This window comes from Myotis davidii, unplaced genomic scaffold, assembly GCF_000327345.1.
Source record: "Myotis davidii unplaced genomic scaffold, ASM32734v1 scaffold233, whole genome shotgun sequence".
Taxonomy (NCBI): Eukaryota; Metazoa; Chordata; class Mammalia; order Chiroptera; family Vespertilionidae; genus Myotis; species Myotis davidii.
Window position 1 is genome coordinate 2194514 of NW_006285917.1, and position 6805 is coordinate 2201318.

Consider the following 6805-nt stretch of genomic DNA (forward strand, 5'->3'; position numbering starts at 1 on the left):
AAAGAGGTTGGGGAAAGGGAGCGCTCATGTGGAACCTGTCCTTTCTAAGGCCTAAGTCTGAGTGGCAAACATAAATGCCAACAGGGGCCTGGCTGAGGCATCAAACGGTAAAGGCCAAACATTAACTGTGTACAACAGGATCCAGTTCCACAGAGAAATGTGCATGCTCTCAGTGTCCTGAAATCACCAGCACCTCTTTCATGTTTCCAGCCTTTCATTTCTCTATTTTTAAAAATATGTCTTTATTGGTTTTTGAGTTTTTGGTGTGTGTGTGTGTATTTTTTTTGTTTTGTTTTGTTTTGTTGTTTTTTTGTTGTTTTTTTAAAGAGAGAGGAAGGGAGAAGGATAGAGAGATAAAACATCAATGATGAAAATCATCACTGATCAGCTGCCTCATGCACGCCTCCTACTGGAGATCAAGCCTGTAACCCAGGCATGTGCCCCTACTGGGAATCGAACCACCCTCTTCTTGGTTCATGGGTCAATGCTCAACAACTGAGCCACTGGCAGGACAAAAATTATTTTTTTGTTAATCCTCACCAAAGGATATTTTTCCATTGATTTTTAGAGAGAATGGAAGGGAGGGGGGACAGAGAGAGAAACATCAATGTGAGAGAGACACATTGATTAGTTGCCTCCCGCATGCACACAAGCCAGGGCAGGGACTGAGCCTGCAACCGAGGCACCTGCCCTTGACCGGAATCTAACCTGCGACCCTTCAGTCACAGGCCCACACTCTATCCACTGAGCTGAACCAGTTAGGGCTCATTTCTCCACTTTAGATAGAGACACGGCCTCAGCACCTTTTCTCTCCACAGGGATGATAACAGTGCCAGCCTAGGTGATGGTTAAGTGGCAAAGAACCCTCTGCCTCGATGTCAAATGAGGCAATTTGGAGTGGTGGGGGCTGTGGCACACAAAGTAACATATTCCCAAGCCAAATGCTGCCATGTGGGACATCTACACTAATAAAAGACAAAAATGCTAATTGACCATACCTTCACTATGCCCTAAGCCATGCCCACCAGCCAATCAGAGTGACTATATGCAAATTAACCCAACCAAGATGGCGGCTGGCAGCCACGGAGCTGGAGTAAGCAGGAGGCTTGGTTGCACAGGCGATGGAGGAAGCCAAGCTTCCCACCAGCCCTGAGCCAGCTGTGGCCTCTGCTCATGGCAACAAAGTTTCAATTATAGAAGACAAATAAATCCCAGATACCTGCTTCCAGCCAGCCTCCACTGGGAGCTTGGGTGGCTGGGACCATGGCCAGCCTGCAAACAGCCATCAGCCCCTCACCCAGGCTAGCCAGGCACCGCAGGGGGAACCCCTACCCTGAAGGGGCTGTGGCCTCCCTGCAAACAGCCATCAGCCCCTCACCAGGCTGGCCAGGTAATCCCTATATAATAAAAGGGTAATACGCAAATTGACCCTAACAGCAGAACGACTGGGAATGACTGTTCACTATGACACACACTGACCACCAGGGGGCAGATGCTCAATGCAGGAGCTGCCCCCTGGTGGTCAGTGTGCTCCCATAGGGGGAGCTCTGCTCAGCCACAAGCCAGGCTGATGGCTGCCAGTACAGCGGTGGTGGTGGGAGCCTCCCCCACCTCCTCAGCAGCACTAAGGATGTCCGACTGCAGCTTAGGCCTGCTCCCTGCTGACAAGTGAACATCCCCCAAGGGTTCCCAGACTGCCATAGGGATGTCTGACTGCCAGCTTAGGCCCAATCCCCCAGGGAGCAGACCTAAGCCAGCAGGTGGTCATCCCCCGAGGGGTCCCAGACTGCAAGAGGGCACAGGCCGGGCTGAGGGACCCCCTGAGTGCACAAACTTTTGTGCACTGGGCCTCTAGTATTTTAATATTACCAGATCCACATATTTTTAAACAGAAACCAGAAAACTGGATTTCTAGGTAAAATCTTGCAAATTCTAAAGATGAGCTCAAATTTAATGCTATAAAGGGCAAACAAAACACATAGACATAAAAATATACGTACAGATAAAAACGATATACAAACAGCCATATATATTACCTACATGTTGAATCACCCATATGAACTACAGAGAATCATAGGCAAATGTAAGCATAACCATATATATTACCTACATGTTGAATCACTTACCCATAGGAACTACAGAGAATCATAGGCAAATGTAAGCATGATGTACACATATAGCCACACTCCTATTTGCTCAGACATTCACAAAGAGAAACTCAATCTATTTCAAAGGATGAGGGAAGGGGAATGTATTCTAGTTGTCATAAATAACAGACACACATCCCAATCATCACCACTCTGCCACCCCCACTCCCACCCCTCACCTGACTCTCAGCTCTGTCCACATCCACAGTCAGCCGCTGGATGGCCTGGTTAAGCTTGTTCAGCTCTTCCTTGCTGTACCCCAGGCTCTGCGGGTGTCTCTGCATGGTCATCTTTATCTCCTCACACTATGGGGTGGGGACAGCAGCGTAAGAGGGAGGATCAGGGGACGAGGAGAGTAAATAAGGGCACTTGACTGATATTACCATGATGAGCCAAGCTGTGGTCTCCTCCAAGCCTCCCGTGAGCACTAAGCCAAGCTACAGCCCAAGGAACTCCCAGAATCCTCACCTCTGAAGACAAGGCCTCTCCTACCTGGGGGCTTTATGACCTCACCTGTGACAATTGCAGAGTTCTGACCTGGAGTAGAAGGGGCAGTTCTGGGAGCTCAGGTGGGAAAGTGGAGGTCCTTAGGCTGGAATGGGCCTTGAAGGAAGGTGCTCAAGCTGACCAGTCACATTGCTACCAGACAGGCGATTTAGGCAGGCCTATCTGTTAGCAATGGGGAAGACAGACACGAGGGAGGGACACTGGGACTGGGAATTCCAGTTCCCAAGACCTGATAGGAAATCTGGGGTGCTAACTCTAAACTGAAGAAGGAACCAGGGGCCTAGAGAGTACAAGCCTCTGTTGGCATTTCTTTTTGTTCATAAATTTCTCATACATGCCAAAGAGTATATATAACATACATTTAATAAAATAGATCCTTGTGTACCCACCAGTACCTTCAAATCTCCCTGGGGGACCCTTATCATAGTATCTTTCATCCCTAATCCCATCCAATCTCCAAAGTAATCACTTTCCTGGGTTTTTGTGTTAACTATTTTCTCGCTTTTCTTTATTATTTTATCATATGTGAATGAACCTCCAAGCAATCATTTAGTTTTGCCTGCTTTTATGCTTTATATATATAGATATATACAGAGATATATGGATATATCTATATATATAGAAATACTCTGCCTATATGCTTCTATAATTTTATTTTTCTTCCTCAACATCTTATTTTTGTGATTCATCCATTTATTTCTTTTTCAGTGCTTTATAGTATTCCAATGTATGAATAATTCTCCATTCTCCTATAGGTATGCATGTGTATATTTTTCTTTTTGTTATAACAAACAATGTTGCTATGAACTTTTTGGTACAGGTCTACTGGTGTACTCAGAAAGAGGATCTTTAAGATCCTGACTATCAAACATTTTTTAACCACAAAGTAAGAAATATGTTTTATGTCATGAATCAGTATCTACGTACATATTACAACATACACAAAATTATTTGCCAACTTCATTATAGTAATTTACTCTTTGACCAGCAATATATATAAAAAAATTATATTCCCTCCAACACATCTCAATTTGCAACAATTCCAATGATGTATGCAATGATGTATATTTTGACCTATGGGAAATTGGAAACCTTAGAAATGAAGTCATTAATTCTTCTAACATTGCTCAGTGCCTGCTCTGAGCCAACACTGTGCCAGACACTTCCTAGCACTTGAGAATTACCTCAAGGATCCCTGAGCCATCAGAGCACCCCTCCTCAATGTCCCCAGCCCTAAGCACACCAATGCATAAATAGCTGGCATAACCCTAGCAGCCCCTGCCACCTTGAATGCCCTCCAGGAGATGCCACCCAACCCTCCAGGCCTGAAATAATGGACAAGAGATTGGCAAGCATGACAGGAATATGTGACTTTATTTTAAGCACAGACAGCAAGGAGGAAATGGAGATTTGGGGAAGGGAGGGAAGAACAAGAGTGCAAGGGAAGGGGAAGGTCGGGAGATGGGGGCTGAGGGGCTGTCCTCTTCATGGGTCCAGGCAGCCCAGAATCCATAGAAGAAATTCACATGTCACTCCTCCCAGCAGCCTTTCTTGGCCTGGGGGAGGGAGAAGACAAGGAGTGGGGTTCTCACACAACCAGAAATGAGAAGTGGCCCCAGACAGTTCAGTTCAGTGGATAGAGCATTAGCCCATTGGCCAAAGGGTCCCGGGTTCCATTCCAGTCAAGGACATGTACCTCGGTTGCAGGCGTGATCCCCAGCCCTGGTTGGGGTGCATGCGGGAGACAGCCAATCAATGTGTCTCTCTCACATCAATGTTCCTCTCTCTGTCTCTCCCCCTCCCTTCCACACACTCTAAAAATTTATGCAAAAATATATTTGGGTGAGGATTAACAATAAATAAATAAATAATAAAATGGAAAACATGATACTTAAAAAAAAAAGAAAGAAAGAAAGAAATGAGAAGTGGACAGCAGAGAAAATAGGTCAGAGTGAGATCAACCAGTTGTACCTGCCACTGGGTTGCACCTGGGTGGGTTGGGCATTAGAGCCAGCTGGGACCCTCTGGGTGGGGGGAGGGCTGGAGGCTCGGGTGTTTCTTCAAGCCCTGCCAACTTAACCCTTCTTACAGCTGCTGCTACAGGCTCCCATCCCACTGTATCTGGTGCCACAGGTACAGACGGCAGAGAGGTCCCCAGAAACAACACTGTCCCGGGAGCTGTTCACACCTGCAAAGGGACAATAAGGATAACTCAGAAACTTTGTGGGGAGCTGGTCCAGAACAGCACCCAGACCTGGAGGAGCAGGCTGGCATGGGGAGGGGCTAGGATGGTCACCAGAGCAGGTATCCACAGTAGAGGAGAAATAACAACAACAACAATAATAATAGCAGTTAGAATCTACTGGCCACTTACCATGTACCAGGCATTCTATGAATGCTTTACATACGCACCTCACTTTATCCTCACCCCATCCCTGAGCAAGTTTTATGTCTTCATTCTAGACACAAAACAAACTGAGGCTCAGAGAGGTTATGTAATTGTTCACCCAGATGGTAAGTGGTGGAGCTCGGGCTTGAACCTGGTTGTATTTGATTCCAGAAACACTCTTGATCACTATACCACAGAGAAGGGGGGGAAGTGTTTCTTAAATGGGCACATTGATATTTAAGATGTTTCATAATGATGCCTTGGGTTACCAAAACTAGACACACACACACACACATAGACTCCATCCCTTTGGCTCGCTCACCTCTGATCATGGCGCTCTCCAGGTCAAGCACCTCCAGTGCTCAGCTTGACATTCTAAGCCCACCCCATCCAGCCACCATATCCACCATCTAGCCTACCGCCTTTCCCCCTGCCCTCTCCAGCTCCTGTTTTTCAGCTAATGTGGACTGCCAGCTATTCCTGTCACATCTATAGCCTCTATTACTTTGTGTCATTGCTTACATCTTTCCCCCTCTCTCACTCATCTCAGCACATTCAGTTCTTCACCATTCTTCAGGTCCAATCAAACTGTGTTCTTCTCCAAGGGCCCTGCCTAACCTCTGGCCCCAAGCTCAGGAACTGAGGCTCACTCTCCCTCCAAGTCCCGCTGGCCTGGTGTTCCTCCTTTAGAGCCAGACACCCTGCAGCTGTGTATCAGGGCCCTCTGTGCCTGCCTGCCCTGCCCGGGGACTGCCATCTCCTCCTTCATGCCCTGAGCCGGGTTCCTCCTGAGTGCTCAGCAGGTGATTGCACCTGCATTGAATTGGCTCCTGGGGCCTCCTGGGAGGTGATGGATGTTAAGAAAAAACCTGACAACCAAAACGGAGCATTTGCTTTTCATCAGTAGACTGATGGACTGGCGATAAAGGGGTAAGAAAATGATTTCTAGAAGTGCTGGCCAAGAATAGAACAGCCCTCCTCTTCCCCAAGGAAGCAGAACTACCAACCCTCTCTGTAGAGAAATCTTCTTGGTGTGTCTGAACGCTCATGCTAAAGCCCATCTCCTGTGCATGGGTTCCAGAATAATAAAGGGGAGAGCAGAGCGCATGTGTACCTGAGGCTCAGTCAGAGACTGGTACTGACACTTTGGGGGACCACTGTGTTCCAGCTGTCAGACCTTCAATTCCCTCCCCTTCAGTTTGTGTTCTGAGTGGGCACACATCAACCCGCAGCCCTCTGGTCTCTCTGGATGTTAATGCACTTAATTATCTGTGTGGACAAAGGCTGATTATGAATCTCATCCATTGTGATAGAACAGAAAGTCCAACCCATCGATCCACCAAAACCCAGAAAGAGGTCCAAGCAAGAATCACATACGTACCTCCATAGGACTGATTTAAGGCCTCCATGCTTCGGGGTAAGTCCATTTCCTCTCAGGAGAGGGCACCGAAGGAAGATGTCACCAATACCACCATTCCCTGGAGAAATTTGGAGTAGGAATGCATTATCCTCAAGTTGTGAGTCACACAGCTGTTGACTCCAGCTGCAGCTGGAAGTAGGGGCACAAGACACTGGGGAGCTGGGCTCCACCTTCTGCAGAGGACAGAACTAAGGTTGGGCTGAAACTCCCACTAAGCCAAGGCTGAACCAACGGGCTTGGGGCTCTCAAGGGTGTTGGAAAGGGGGCAATGGGGCACTCCCTGGAAATGGAATGCCAGGCAGCCAGAGGCAGGCACTGCAGCCATGATGACCTCTGAATTCC

General features: G+C 47.5%; 1 pseudogene; it reads right to left on the reverse strand.

Moving 5' to 3' along the window:
* Positions 1-6452, reverse strand: part of LOC102756177 — a 7526-nt pseudogene extending 1074 nt beyond the window's left edge.
* Between the last annotated feature and the right edge of the window lie 353 nt (positions 6453-6805).